The following is a 16,773-nucleotide window of genomic DNA, read 5'->3' as shown; positions in this document are numbered from 1 at the left end:
GTTGAAAACACAAATAAATGGTGCATTTCAGAGGCAGAGAGAGACAGAGAGAGACAAAGAGGGAAGGAGAGACACACACAAAGAGAAATCATGAAGTTTTTCATAAAGGAAAGAAAAAAAACTCATTAGCAATGAAATAATGACTAGGCATGTGTTTTGAGTTTATGGGCTATTAGCCATTATGAAATATAAGTTCATTATAAAGCAAGAACAAACATGCATATACTACTTTGACCATTGAAGAAGTGTAAATCAATTTTTCCTATAAACTAATCCTTCTCCCTGCCATTCAAACAGCAAAGATTCCTTCTGCTCAGGAGGAAGGGAGGGAAGAAGGGAGGGAGGGAGGGAGGTTGCCTCATCTCAACCTCAATGTGGTTGCAAGTTATGCACATGTGGGTGGGTCTCCAGAAAGAAGGTCAGGGAGCTGTGGCGAGGCTGTCCCTGCTGTGGGCACACACTCTAGTCAGCAGGTCTCCACCTGTTCTCCTCTCTCCCTCTCTCCTGGTTACTGATGGCTTCTCCTTGGCAGAAAGAATCCCAAGGGAGTAGAAAATTTCCCCAGCAGTGCTGTGGAAGTAGAGAGTTCTGAACTCACTAGGTAGGAATTTCACACCCCCCTTCCCTGTCCCCAGCGAGAGAGTTTGACACAGAAATTAAATTAGGTCAAATACAAATGTTTCTGACACACAGGAATTTAGGGACAGAGACCTGGTGGTGTTCTAGGCCATGATTAACTGTCTTCGTTAATGCAAGCCGACGTCACTCCTCGCTCACTCTAAATTGACAACAACAGCATAGGTGGATCAGAACAGGTCACACAATCTTACTGCATCACAATGGTGTTCATTTTAAAAAATTGCCTCCTCCCCAGCCCGTTTGATAATGAAGTCCTTTCTTCACCAAGGGAGGGTGAGTCACTGGCTCTCACTGGGGAGCTCTTCAGGGAGATTTTCATACCTAGTTCATTTTCATAACCAGTGGATTAATAAAACAAAACACTGTCTTTTGTAATTGCTCCTTTCCTTTAATACATAGCAGATTTTGTGGAAACATTGACATAGCAGCTCTATTGAATAGCTCTCCTTCAACCAAAGAAAGAACAATATGAGTAATCTATTATTTCTGAAAATCTCAATTTCCTCATGCTGTTTTTTCCTATCAGTCACCTGGGGAAAAAGGAAGGTGAGAAAATAGGCACAATGAACTATGTTGAAAGCTTTTCACTTGTAGCCCAGAATGAAATTTTGGTGCTGTTTGGGCCCAGGGAAGGGTGGGGAAACTGAATAGGCAGGCGACTCTTGGCCTGGAAGTATCCTCCATACTCCATCCTGGATGCTATTGGGCAAGTCTGGGCACACTTCCGGCTGTGCTTGTGGAGGAGGGAGTGGAAGGCGTGTCTCTGGCATGGCATTTACTGGGGAAAGGCTTAGGATGAGCACAGCCTCACCCATAACAAGGAATGTCCTGACCCCAAATGTCAAGAACGTCAAGATTGAGAAATTCTTATACAAGAATAGAATTTCGCAAAGAAGACAAGAGCAAGTGGGGAGGATAAATAGGGTTTCTATAGACTCAGATGAGGCGTGTGGACTTTTGTTTCAAAAGAGGGGGGAAGCCATAGGTACCTGAAGAATTAGATAATTCTTTTATATTTATGGCATATTTTAAAGGGAGACTGTTTTACAGACATGTTGTTACAGACTTTGTAAAACTATTTTTTTTTGCACTGAGTAGCAATTAATACACAAACAAAAATATAAATGTGAGAAGGCATGGTCCATTTCCATTCAGCTTGACTGTAGATTGTATAGGCCAATACATGCCCTAGAAAAGGTGGTCATGTGACCTTTGCTTTGGGGGTTCTTCAGTGACAAATTAAGGAATGTAAATCCAGTCGTGATGAGAAATGTGTGCATGTGGAGAGGTCCTGCGCATGCACGTGTGCGCACACACACACATAACACACACTTTCATTTGTAAAACCTAGAAAGTCTCAGGTCTTCTGGAGAGATTCATAAACTGTAGATTAAGGAAGGATTTGTTGCTGCAATCTGGGATTGGAAGACTGGGAAAGGCTAAAATGTCTGTTTGGAGGTGGAATTCCTTCTGAGGATTGTGAGAGGCAATGTCCACTGCCCCATTGTCATGTTCCTGGGTGTCTGGGTTAGCTGATGATGACTAAGTTCCTTGCAGAAATACCACTCTCGTCCCTGCCTTCATCTCACAGGGCATTTCCCCCGTGTGCTTGTCTGGGAACAAACCGCCCCTCTGCTGTGAACCCCAGACATTTTGGATTAGGGTCACCCTAACAACCTCATCATTACAGCTCTCAGGCCTTATTTCTATTCTGAGCGTTTGGGAATAATGATTTCAGTATATGAATCTGGAGGTGACAGGGACTTTAAATAAGTATGTGGCATTTTCTAAATTGTTCTACATGGATAGCATTATATAATTTTCTACTTTCCCAAGTATATCAGTTATAAGAAAATGTTGCAGCAAAGGTAAATGAGACAGAACCTTAAAATACTTTTGAATATTTATTATATCTTGATATATGTCAAGACACACATACATATATATGTAGAGTCATTGTTATATTTCTTGGCAGAATTAATGTTAGTAATAAAAGACACCTCTAATATAAATTATGTAATTCCATCTCCAAGTCCTATTAAGTTATGATTTTGAGGACAAAGTTTCCAGGATGAATTCTAGCAGATAAACATCCAAATCATAGAAGATGCATAAAAAACGTCAAAATCATCGAAGATGCATAAAGTAAATTTTAAAATGCTCTTAACCTCTTTTTGAGGGCTGTTTGGTTTATTTTCAGCTTCTTAGTTCTAAAAGAAATGGTACGGTGAATGCTACTGAACAAACATCATTTACTTGTATATATATTTTTTCAGATAAATTTCTGAAATTACAACTGGTAAGCCAAAGAATGCAACCACAATAATTGCTATATTAATAAAAGAACAGTTGCCATTTCTCTATTAATACATGCTCATTTGTCCTCCATAGGGTTCTTTCAGGAGATCTCAGTAACACTGGTACTCCTCTCAGATGGAGTTTGTTTATGTTGTAATGCTAATTAAGTTACTATTGAAATATTAAATTGTGCATTTCTTTTAATGTTTGTCACCAAAATTACATCCCATATGGCCCACTCTTTCAGTTTTAGCTTCTCAAAAATGAATTAAAAATGCATGTTGAAACTATAATTACAATCTAAAAGGCTAAAAAATTGTGGGAGGAGACATGGCATTAAATCTGAGAATTTTTAGAGAGACGGTTGCCCATCCAGTCTGAGTATTTCGTAGAAGGAGGAACTAGTGGCTGGATGCTCTGCTTCTCCTATCTTTCAGCTTTCACCCCCTAATAGCTGACTCTGGGTTTTTATTGTTAAGACCAATTAGAATTTGTGCAACAATTTAGAGAGGACTTTGCTTCATGAAGTTCTGTGATTACAGAAGGGCGATATGGGATGTCCTTCTGTATATGTTTTGCTTATATTGGTTGATAAATAAAGCTGTTTTGGCTAATGTCTTAGCAGAGTAAAGCAGGAAATCTGAACAGAGATAGAGAGAGTAGGCAGAGTCAAAGAGACGCCATGTAGCTGCCAAAGGAGAAAGATGCCAGAACATTACTGGTAAGCCACAGCCTAGTGGTGATATATAGATTAGTAGAAATGTGTTAATTTAAGATGTAAGAGCTAGCTAGGAATACGTCTGAGCCATTGGCTAAACAGTGTTGTAATTAATGCAGTTTCTTTGTGATTATTCGGGTCTGGGTGGTTGAGAAATGAAAGCACAGATTTCAGAAGGGCTGTTCAGTGCTAACTGGTTTCGCAATGAAACAGCCTTCTCCTTTTATTCAAGGTAGGGTTGTTTCAGGACTGCCAGAGGATGGCTAAAACATCAGATAGTACTGATTTTTACATGTCATAATCTTTTCTCTCCCCCTCTCTCTTTTTCTATGGTCCTTGGAGCATCAAACCAATAACTTTGCACACTCTAGCAAAGCTTCTTCCTATGAGATATCTTTCTGGCCCCGAAGTTTGTAAGTCAGGCATAGTAAAAGATAACTTTTGCAGGGTCCTGGCGAGTATCCTTTGGGGGAGAGGGAAAAGTAGGTGCTGTACCAATGAACAGGCATTGGGAACAGGTCGAAACAAGTTCCGGTTTATTTTAAAAGGAAGGGGTAAGCCTTATATACTCCCCATCCTGCCCGGGAGCAGGGGTCTGCTGAGCAGGCATCTGCTGAAGTGATGTGATCATTGTCCACAGGTTCATGTCATCTCCTGCCAGACTGGGCCACTGTTGTCAAGGCCCCCTGGCAGAACTAGGCTGACTTCTAGGGAATAGCTACTGTGCTTGCTCTTTACTATAGGTTTAGGCCAGCTGGTTCTCAGGCCCATTAATGCTTAGTCATACTACAAACAACAATGGATAATACTGCAGAAAATTCTATCACTGTATTATAGGACAGCTTGCAGTTTTCTTCCTTGGGACTGTAAAGTAAATTAGTGTCGTTGCACAGAAGCTCTGTGACACCACCACAGCTGGCCTGCTAATGTGGTGGCTACTAATGACTAGCCTGTATGTTGTATAAACATTGTGCAGTGGGCAAAGTGATGGCTCACATGCTGGACCATGTGGAGTGGCACAGTGTGAGATTTCACCACCGTAAATCCACTGTTTGAGAACTGTGCCCAGCATTAAACACAAGTCATAATTAGTAAGTAGCTGTGGTTATTTAAGAGTGAGATAACCATTTTAATGTATTCATTTTTAACACTTATGCTTTTGTATGTGTGTCTGTCCCTGTGTGATGTCTGAGTGTTTTGGGTACACACATGTGGAGATGAGAGGAAAGCTTGCAGAAGTTGATTCTCTTCCCACCATAGAGGTCCTGGGGCTCCAACTCAGGTAGGCAGGCTTGGAGGCAAGCACCTTTGCACATCGTATCATCTCATTGGCCCCACACATACTACTGATTTTAACATAAGAAAACCTATGCATAGCAAAATGATCAATTAAATGTATAATGATTTCAAAACTGTAAGACCTTAAAGTATTTTCCTGTGTTGCTTACTTTCTCAGAAACTAAAGAAGAGGATGTCTTCATTGCTGATATAGTGATAAGTCAAGAAAGAGGTTCAGGCAACAGAATTATAACAGAAGTGAACCCAAGGGAATTCCCGATATTGTTGCAAGCTGCTAACTTAAATACTTTGCCTATTTGCCTGCTGAGATATTAGTCTTTTCCTTAATGGTCAAGGTCTTTATTAAGTATGAAACCCCTTTGTCTATTTGTGCAGTTGCAAATTTTCTCTCTAGGTGTTCTTGCCTTTTGATTGGCTACACAATCAAATTCACCAACCTAAGTATAATTTTTACTTTTGGATCCAATGGTCCTACTAAGTAGGAATGAGAGTAGGTACATGGGAGGTACAGAATTGCAGGCCATAATCCCATATATAATTCAGGTTGCACCTATAGTACTATTTTGAGTTACGGAAACTAGACTAGCCACTTGATTTCTTTGGACTTTAGAATCTACAAAACAATGAAATTTTTATTAGATATTTGCAAAGTCTCTTGTAACTACGGATGTTGATCTATTTTGATGTCATGTAATGGGAGGCTTTGGCAACAAATTTAAAACAACCTCTGGAAGAATAGTTAGAAACCATTGATAATAAAAATGTTCAGATCGAGATATAAGAAAGACTAGTTATTTAAAACCCAAGAAAAATAAAAATCTAAATAGCACAAACTTTCCAAGTGACTAAGAACATCAGAGAGAAAAAGGCTACGCCTTTTTTACAGCTCTGGTTTGGTTATTCCACAGTGGTGTGCATGGAAGCAAGGCCATCAAAGTGCTTGGAGATGTCCAGCTGGAAAGGAGAAGCAGGTGGGGACTTGCAGATGCTCTGCCTGTGGCACACTTTTAACTCAAACATGCACTCTTTGTTTTTCTGCTAGAACAGCTTGTTCACTGTGGAGACACGTGACCAGAGAGCTTTGAAACTCACCACAGGACAGATTTACAGAACACTCTCTTCTTACTCTCCCTAGCACAGGCAGGAGGAGGGCAAGAGACGTCTGAAAGGGCGTTCCTAGTCCCAGGACTGTATGACTGTCTTCTCTCTCTACACTAGCACTCTATCTAACTTTTGCCCCGCTCTATCTCTGTGGTCCTTTTACAATGCTATGACATGGGTAGAATTTTTACTAGGATTATCTACAAATAGGAATGAGACAGTGCATTCACTTGTTTGGATAGGACAGTGTGCTGGCTAGTTTTATGTCAGCTTGTCACAGCTAGAAACATCAGCGAGGAGGGAACCTCAACTGAGTAAATACCTCCATAAGATTGGAGAGTAGCCTATCAAGCATGTTTCTTAATTAGTGATTGATGGAGAAGGGCCCAGCTCACGTTGGGTGATGCCATTCTGGGTTGGTGGTCCTAGAAAAAGAAAAAAAAGCTGGCTGAGCAAGCCATGAGGAGCAAGCTAGTAAGCAGCACTCCTCCATGGCCTCTGCATCAGCTCTTGCCTCTAGGTTCATTCCTTTGCTTGAGTTCCTGTCCCATCTCCCTTTGATGATGAACTGTGATGTGGAAGTGTAAGCCGAATAAACACTTTCCTATCCAAGTTTCTTGAGCATGGTGTTTCATCACAACAATAGAACCATAACTAAGGCAGACATAAAACATTACTTGTCCTTCTTTTTTTTTTTTTTTTTTTTTTTCCAAGGCAGGGTTAGCTTTAGAGCCTGTCCTGGAACGAACTGGCTTTGAACTCACAGAGATCATTTCTTGTCCTTTTTTTTTTCCAAGACAGGGTTAGTTTTAGAGCCTGTCCTGGAACCAGGATGGCTTTGAACTCACAGAGATCTGCCTGATTCTGCCTCCCGAGTGCAGGGATTAACGGCATGATCCAATATAAGTACCTCTCACCCCACTGGCAGTTTTTTCATGTGTTCATCCAGATCATCAGAAGTGGACCCGATTTCTCCATTGAACTAGACTCCATTTCTCATATTTTCTGTTTAAAGTTGATGCTTAGTCTCACATGCATACCGTGATAAAGTCCTCACAGTTGAATAATTTGTGATTTTGTTTGGCCTTGCTGAAAATTACATAGAAGCATTTCATTAATATCAAACAGACAATAGTATAAACTTCCAACCTCCATCAGAGTGAATGGTTAGGGATTGAATATGCTTGAAAACCCATTGTATTTTCACACACTTGAGACATTGACTTGGGCAATAGACTATAAAAGAGCTCTTTCTAGATTAATCAACATAAGTGTATTAGGTTTTTGGAGCATTAGAAGTCTTCCTAGATTAAGTTCTAAATGAGAAAAAAATTATATTCATTTAAAAGAAACTGAAATATACTGGAGACACTCTATTAAAAGATGTGTATTCATTATAACTGCAGAGTCATTTTAACAATGATTTTATATGGCTGTATGATGCTAAGCATTTAAGAAGGTTAGACATCCTTTAATTATAAAATAATGGGTACATGTTATGAAGTATTGGAATGTAGGGAAGAACACAATACCATCACTCTAGCAAACTATTGCTTGCATTTTTATTTCAGCAAGCCATTGCTCTAAGAAACTGCCTAGACCCATTTGATAGGCCAACCCTTAGGTAGGCGGAGTAAACAGAACGGAATGCTGGGAGAAAGAAGCTGAGTCAGGGAGTCGCCATGATTCTCCCACTCCAGACAGATGCAGGTTAAGATCATTCCTGGTAAGCCAGCTCGTGGGCTACACAGATTATAAGAAATGGGCTAGTCCAGGTGTGAGAGTTAGCGGAGAAAAGGCTAGATATAATGGGCCAAGCGGTGTTTAAAAGAATACAGTTTCCGTGTAATTATTTCAGGGCATAATCTAGAGCTAGCCATGTGGGTGGCTGGGTGCTGGGGACGCAGTCCTGCCGCTCCATGTTTCAACAGAATGGCGCCCGACGTGATGGACTAAATCCACTTCAAAACCTGAGAAGGCTTAAAAATAAGGGAGAGAGACTTTAACACAGATTTTTGCTGTTTGTTGGTGGCGTGCTGTAGAGAGATTTCCTGATTCGGCAACAGCAACAGAAAAAAAAAAGCTGCGTCATTTTAAAGTGTGGCTTCTTGGGACTGTGCCGCCAGTGCAAACTCTGGCTTTAAAGCATTTCAATGGATTTTATGGGACTGGATGTTTGTGTTCCCGCTTGGGATCGGAAGGAGAGTGCTCTCAGCGCTCCCCGCCTGCACCTGGGCAGATGGCAGAATCAGGCTTAGGCAGGCGGAAGAGCATGGTGAAAGAGACGTGTTTTCAGACTGCGCAGTGCTCTGCGTGTCAGATTTGGTTGTAACTTGGATAAAAAGAGTTTCTGTGCTGCATGCTCAGTCTCAAAATTAAACTACTGAGTGCGGCTCCAATGAGGACTTGCTGTGTGCCTGGAACTGTGCACAGCTCAGGGGCACCAAATGGATCTGAGGCAGGAGCGGCTGCTCCTTGCTGAACTGTGCTGGTTGGCAGGAACTACCGTAATTACCATAATAACAGCACAGTTAAGGTTTAGACTGGGCAGGACACAGGTGGTACCGTATTACCTGTACATGGTGCAACTTAAGTTTTTAAGAAGTGCTTAACATTTTAAGAAATGCTCCTGGATAGTAAAAATATTACAGATTCACAATAAAACAGATTCAGACATAACAGACCTCAGTGGATCACAGCGTTGGATGAATGTACATAGGCTTAAGAGAGAGAAGAATAAGAATATAGAGAATAAAGCAAATGTCTTAAAAAAAAAGGGTAAAGTCTTTAAAGACACAGAGTACAGATAGTTAAGAGATTAAAAGAAATAAAGAAAAATAAGCCACGTAAAAATGAAAAATTCACAGAGAGTCTGGATTATGTACATTGTGTTTTCTTTAAATTTTTTGACTGTGAAGGAGCTAAGTACAGAGAGACATTTCATTACATGGGCTGCCAAGCTAAACCATAATGGATATAAAGGTATTACGATTTCAAAATTTGGGTCTAAGGATATGATACTTTGGAAAGGGTCTTCTTTTGTTTTCACAGAGGACCAGACCCTGTGGATTTCTTCTATCCCAATTTGGTATGATAGACCACGACCTCCCGAAAAGTTGCTGTGAACATCTTCACAAAATTACTTCACTCAACTGCCAACTGAGATGAACCTGACACACAGGTTACACCCTAAATGATCTGATTAACAGCGCCCCCGTTCAGCAGGAAGCAGTTTGGAGAGAAAAAACTGCGCCCATGTTCCCAAAATATTGTTTGTAAATGTTCTTTTACATTTAAAGGGGGAAATGATATAGGTATGAATAATTTGCATTGGTGTGGATTTTAAGGTCAATTTTGTTATATGTATATGTATTTCTGATCTTGATTAAGGTATTGTGATTGTGTAGTTCATTTTTAAAATGTAATGTATAATTAGGAAATATAGGTTGTTGATGGATAATCATAATAGTCAAGTTTGTAGTCATGTTACTTAGATTTTCTAGATATATAGAGATATATTTCAGATAGGCATTCTTCATATCTCTCAAAGGCTACAGAATATGGCATTTAAAATATTTTAATAACTTAGGACTTTTCATGACAATGAGACACGTCTGCTCCTGGCAGCACCAATCTACTTCGAGAGGAAGATGGGCATCGAAGAGGATCCTTATGGAGTTTGATAGCCATTTGGGCAAGAAACTGCTCTTGCCTGGACTGTTGCATAAAATGGACACAGAGAACCCGCAGAGAGAGGACTGCTGAACTTGCCTAAAGGTGAGATGGTCTTTCGGGGTTCATGACTCATGAAAGAGTCTGCGAGACATTCTGCAGGACACAGCAGATAGTGACTGAACTGTCTTTGGAATTTCCTGCTTCGTGGAAATGTCTGCTGGATACTTTGGGCCTGAAGGCTGAAGATGGATGCCCCAAAGGTACAAAAGAACTTTGGGTGACTGTCCAGGCAGCAAGATGTCTCTGTCATTTCTAGAGTTTTCTTATTTCTTGTTTACTTAGGTAGTATTATATCCTTCTGGAGTCTTTGATGGAGTTGAAGAATGAATAGACAGTTATAGTTTTCCTTAGTTATGATAAAAGATAAAATAGATATAAATATTGAAACTGTAATTCTTGCTTGATAACTGTTTTGCTATATGTAATTTTACTATGTTAAAGTTAAAGCCTTTCTTTTTTGTTTAAACAGAAAAAGGGGAAATGATGTGGGAGTGATTTCTTATTAATAAAGAAACTGCCTAGACCCATTTGATAGGCCAACCCTTAGGTAGGCGGAGTAAACAGAACGGAATGCTGGGAGAAAGAAGCTGAGTCAGGGAGTCGCCATGATTCTCCCACTCCAGACAGACGCAGGTTAAGATCATTCCTGGTAAGCCAGCTCGTGGGCTACACAGATTATAAGAAATGGGCTAGTCCAGGTGTGAGAGTTAGCGGAGAAAAGGCTAGATATAATGGGCCAAGCGGTGTTTAAAAGAATACAGTTTCCGTGTAATTATTTCAGGGCATAATCTAGAGCTAGCCATGTGGGTGGCTGGGTGCTGGGGACGCAGTCCTGCCGCTCCATGTTTCAACATTATCCTTCCAATTTTCATCTTTTTTTAATTTCTAACTTATGTGTATGTATGTGCTCCATTGTGAGTTTCTGTATACTATGTGCATGCAGAATCCCATAGAGGCCAGACGAATGTGATATGTATCCTGCAACTGGAGTTACAAACAGCTGTGAGCCACTGTGTGGGTGCTGGGATCTGAACTTGGGTCCTCTACAAGAGCAGTCAATGTACTTAGTCACTGAACCATCCCTCCTGCCCCATGTGCAAGGTTTTGTATAGTTGTATTATCTGTACTCAGTAGCATATTCAGTTGTGTGCTGAGTAAATTTTTAAATTAGCTACATTTTCATAAACATATTTGCAGTGGTAAAGATAATGAAAATAGCTTAAAGGTATATTGTAACTTGCTTAAACTTTTCTGGTTTCTTGTATTTTTTTTTCATTTCCTATTAAAGCACCATTACCATATACATGCATTATATCTACTTTTTGACCATATTGGGTGATATTTTTAAGAAATATGGTTAACAAATTAAAACTTATAACAGTTTTTATAGTTCTTGATACTGATAGAAAAACCACTTTAAAATTATTATATCCATTTAGAGTGATGAGCATTGTAGAACACTCACCACCACTAAATGAGCAATGTAGAACACTCACCACCACTAAAGTAGAATTTTAAGAAACTATTTCAGTAAATTAAATAAGTAATTATTTTATTTTGTTTGGTTTTAAAATGATAATTTTGGCAGATTGGGTCTATTTAAAATATTGTCATAGTTAGACAGAATATAATCAGCCATCCAAGAAGTTTCTGGTGGAATTTAGCATGAAGAGAGAGAATAAGAAAAAGAATATTTCAGTTGGTTGTGGGATGGGGTACAGAAAGGCTTATGTTTTAAAAGAAAAGATCTTTTTCTACATTTTTGGATTCTAATTTTAAGACGTGATCAGTTCCTATTCCTTTACTACAACTTTGTCTGAAAAAGCAATAGCTATCACCTGCTCTTTCAAGAAAACGTTTATTAGTTTTTTCCCAGAGCACACTCCCTTTCCATGAGTCAGGCAGAGGTGCATGTGAAGCCTAACCGTCACCTACCTGTGTTGTCACAATCAGTGACCAATTTTAGAGTACAGCCTGGTGAGGGAACGACATTTTATTTTATTTTATTTTTTCAGTGTGTGATGTTTTTATTTACCATTTTTTATTTTTTTTCTTTTTTTATTGAGAAAAGGAGAGAAAAAAAACAAGTTTCCACCTCCTCCCAGCCTCCCATTTCCCTCCCCCTCCTCCCCCCTACACCCCCTCCTCCCACCCTTCTCCCCCTCCCCCCACTCCTTTCCCCCTCCCTCTCCAGTCCAAAGAGCAGTCAGGGTTTTCTGCCCTGTGGTAAGACCTAGGACCTCCCACCTCCGTCCATATCTAGGAAGGTGAACATCCAAACTGGCTGGGCTCCCACAAAGCCATCACATTACGTAGGATCAAACCCCCGTGCCATTGTCCTTTGTGTCTCATCAGCCCTCATTGTTCGCCATGTTCAGGGAGTCCAGTTTTATCCCATGCTTTTTCAGTCACAGTCCAGCTGGTCTTGGTGAGCTCTCAATAGATCAGCTCCACTGTCTCAGTGGGTGGGTGCATCCCTCGTGGTCCCGACTTCTTTGCTCATGTTCTCCCTCCTTCTGCTCCTCATTGGGACCTTGGGAGCTCAGTCCAGTGCTCCAGTGTGGGTCTCTGTCTCTATCTCCATCCATCACCAGATGAAGGTTCTATGATGATATGCAAGATATTCGTCAGTATTGCTCAAGGATAGGGTCATTTCAGGTTCCCTATTCTCAACTGCCCAAGGAACTAACTGGGGACCTCAGCTTGAGCACCTGGGAGCCCCTCTAGGGTCAGGTCTCTTGCCAACCCTAAAGTGGGGAACGACATTTTAAATCTAAAGCCCAACTTTGGAGACTACAGCTGAGTTCTTTATGTATGTATTTTATATAAGTTCCAGTCCAGTGGTCTCTTGTCATTTGGCCACTGGTGACTTAGAGCCAATGACTCACAAGCTTTGTGATCAGTAGTAGACAGAGCAGAAAAACATAGCCAGGGGCTTAGTGTAGTTCATGCATGAGGGAAGGATTGCAACCGACTTACTCCAAAAGGTGTGTGTGTGTGTGTGTGTGTGTGTGTGTGTGTGTGTGTATGTATGTATGTATGTGCATATGTGCCTATGTGTATGGGCACATCACCCTATCCCCCCAATTAGCAATGACCCTTGAGTTACGTTATCATCTACATAATGCAGGAGTCAGGGAGACACTGTAGCTCTGTGTGTTTTGTAACCTTTGCCTTTGTTATGGTTTGGGTCTGGAATGCCACCGAAGGCCACGGGTTAGAGATTTGGTTTCCAGTAGAACATTGTTGGGAAGTATTGAGAACTTTAGGGCGGGAGGCGGGGGTTGGCAGGGCTCTAGGTCATTGAGGATGTGTCACTGGGGGCACTGTGGGGCTTCAGTCCATCCTCTTTCTGTGTTCTGTTTCCTGGCTGCAATCTATGTAGCCATCTCAGCTCCTCACCACAATGCCCTCTGCTCCCCATCACGATGCTCTTCACCCCGCACTACGATGGTCTCTGCTCCTCACCCTGATTTCTCTACTTCTCACCACGATGCTCTCTGCTCCTCACTGCGATGCCCTCTGCTCCCCATCACGATGCTCTTTGCCCCCCACCACGATGGTCTCTGTTCCTCACCCTGATCTCTCTGCTCCTCACCCTGATACTCCCTGCTTCTGACCATGATGCTCTCTGGGCCTCACCACAGAACCCAAAACAATAATGTGCCAATTGGTCAGGTCCAGAAACCTCCAGCACTATGAAGCAAAATTAATCATTTCTCATTATAATTGCTCATCTAAAGTAATTGGAGTGATGACAGAAATTTGACTAGCATGGCCTAGAAGATCCATAGTTTTCTTTAAGTCAAAAACCAGGACTGTGTATTTGGTTCCTGGTTCTGCTACATAAAACAAAGCATAAGGTGAATTATCAGTTATAGGAAAACACAGTTTCTATGTGGGCTTGTACACACTAGCGGCCGCATTCAGCAAAAAGGTCTGGTGGCACACTAAGGGGCACATAGGTTTGAATGTTTCTGCTTTTAAAGATAGACGAAAGCTATTATGGCCTCTAAACAGTAGACCATTCAGGGAAGGGATCTGCAGAGATAACTTAGTAGTAAAGACTGCATACTGCTCTCACCGAGGACCACTAGCTTTGATTGCCAGCATCCTTGTTGGGTTGTTCACAGCCACCTTTAACCCCAGTTCCAGGGGGATCCAACGACTGGGCTCTGCAGGTACCCACCTTCATTCACATGCACACCCCCCCCCATAAACGTAATTTTAAAAATAAGTATTAAAACAGGTGTCAGAAAGAGAGGGAATGCCTGATGAAACAATGTCCCTGAGAGATAGCTTCTTCATGAAGATATGACTGAGCAGGCAGCAGAAACTGGAGGAGACAGCTTGAGAATTGAAGGGTGACAAGTCTCATTCAAACGACCACAAGTATAAATGTGCTTAATGCAAAATTTGTGTTTTAGAGTGATTTAAATGACAAATCTTATGCTATATGTGTTCTACCACAGTCACAAACTAGAGGACTTGAAATAAATGGTATGTTTCGTAAAATTACAGCCATCTCTTGACAAACCAGCCTTTGGAACTATATCCATTTTTATGGTTTACATTTTATAGAAAGATTTAAAAAATATAAGATCTGTCATATTTGCAAGGTTTGATTTCATTTCTCATTTTTATTCATAAGTTTGGCCATCAACATTGCTTATTAAGCTCTAGAAATATTCAAAATACAAATTTCTGGGCTCTGCCCCAGAACCATTGAGGCATAATCTCCAGGAATGGGAGCCAAAATTTAATATTTTAACAGGTGCTTTGAGGAGCCTTAGGCAGCAAAAAAATTTAACTCCTCAAATTTCTCCATCTTCATCAGGATCTGGTGCGGCTCTAGAGAAGTGGGCTGTTAGTTACTTTTCTACTTATTGTGACACAATGCTCGATAGAAATGAATGAAAAGAAAAAGCTGTTTGGTTCGTGGCACTGATTTCTTGTGATGGAGAATTGTGGATGGCACAGAAGCTCGTCACATCACGGCAGAAGAAATGAGAGAAGAAGTGGGTGAGGGGAGGGGCCAGGCAGAAATAGCCTGTAAGCACCCCCGAACCTGCCTAGGGATCTGTGTATTCCAGCTAGGTCCTACCTCCTACTTTTCACTATCTTTCAACGAAGATATCATATTGTAAATCTATCAAGGAATTAACTCATTAGATCAAAGTCATCAGATCTACTTGCGTCTGGAAATATCACCATAGACATTCTGTTCTAGGGTTTCTATTTCTGTGAGGAAACACCATGACCCAATAGCAATTGGGGAGGAAAGGATTTATTTGGCTTACCCTTCCACACCACTGTTCATTGATGGAAGTTAGGACAGAAACTTAAGCAGTGTAGGAACCTGGAGGCAGGAACTAATGCAGAAGCCTTGGAGGGGTGCTGCTTACTGAGTTGCTCTCCATGGCTTGCTTTTTTAGAGAACCCAGTACCACCAACCCAGAGATGGAATCACCCTCAATGGGATGGACCATCAATCACTAGTTAAGAAAATGCCTTTCAGCCAGATCTTATGGAAGCATTTTCTCAACTCAAGTTCCCTCCTTTCAGATGACTCTAGTTTGTCTATCAAGTAGAAATAAGACTAGCCAGCACACATACCCAGAGTTGTGTAAATACTCTCATAAACACACCCAGGAGTGTGCAAATACCCTCATAAAACACCTCATAGACACACATAGTGGCATGCCTTTCTAATTTCCTAGGGATGTCTCAATGCAGTCACTTGACAATATAACTGTTACAAGGGAAAAGTGGACTTAAATTTTTTATTCTTTTAGCAAATGTATACAAAAACCAGCCTTAGGGTATTTAATACTTTCTTTAAAACTTATTTTATTTTTAATTACATGTATATGTGTATGTCTGTGTGTGAGTATATGTCCATGGGAGTATAAGTACCTGTTCAGTCAGAAAAGGCATCAGATCCCCTGGAGCTGGAGATACAAGGGGTTGTGAATGGCCTGATGTGGCTATTTTTTAACCAAATTTAGGTCCTCTGCAAGAACAGTATATACTCTTAGTGAGCCATCTGTGCAGCTAATATTTCATCACAATAATAAAATAAAAATAAAAAATTAATGGATAAATTAATAAAAAAGATAATGTTTTGCAAAAGAGGCTGAAGAAACATCAATAATAACAGGCACTGAATTATTGCCATCCTTAATGAAAGTTTAGTATGACATATTGTTTGATTCATAAAAAGAAGACTTGAGATTTCTGATATATCAAGCACTATGGAGCAACTAACACATACATTATAATTAAATATTAGATTATAAGGACATTAACTTACTTTAAAGCCTCAACATGAATGCTTACCTTGACTTGCTACCATAATTACTATACAGACATGTCATAATCCTAATGGTTATTAGTTAAGTGTCTTTTGCAAGATTTGGTAGTCAGGGCCTTTGGGGCTGCACACAGAAGAGTGCAGACGCAGGACACTAGTTTTCAAAGCGGTGCAGAAGAAAATGGTTCTCAGGATTTCTCCCCAGTTCGGCAAGCTCACGGGGTAGATTTGTCTCAGCACATCGTACACCAGAAAGAGTGACGCTGTAAACATTCTGGAAGGGGATTTCCTACCAAAGCAGTCTTTCAGTGACAGGTATGCTTTGCTGAGACTGGACACGTCGTCTTTCAGGTTTTTATTTACTCTGCTTTTGAGTTTCCTGTGTGTCTAGCCATTGCATTTCCCTTTCTGCAAACCTTTTATTTTCTGTGAAAATGTTCAGCCAACCAGAGGCTCTGCCAATCCCAGGACTCAAGAGCACAGTTCCCGTGGCTAGTGGGGGATTACTATAATCATTTTCATCATGGACATCAGCATTATGCACCTACTCTTCATTACTTTAAGAGAAATTGGACAAGTAACTAAAAGCATTTTAATAAATGTGCCAAGGTGAGATAATGACATTTTAGGGGAGCAGTTTCGCCACCCTCACCCTCTCTTTTTTATTGAA

Source organism: Microtus oregoni, unplaced genomic scaffold (assembly GCF_018167655.1).
Source record: "Microtus oregoni isolate MIOR12 unplaced genomic scaffold, Mior012 000006F_ref0000085, whole genome shotgun sequence".
In the NCBI taxonomy this organism is placed as follows: Eukaryota; Metazoa; Chordata; class Mammalia; order Rodentia; family Cricetidae; genus Microtus; species Microtus oregoni.
The sequence above is the reverse complement of the archived record's forward strand: the minus strand, read 5'-3'. Positions refer to the sequence as shown.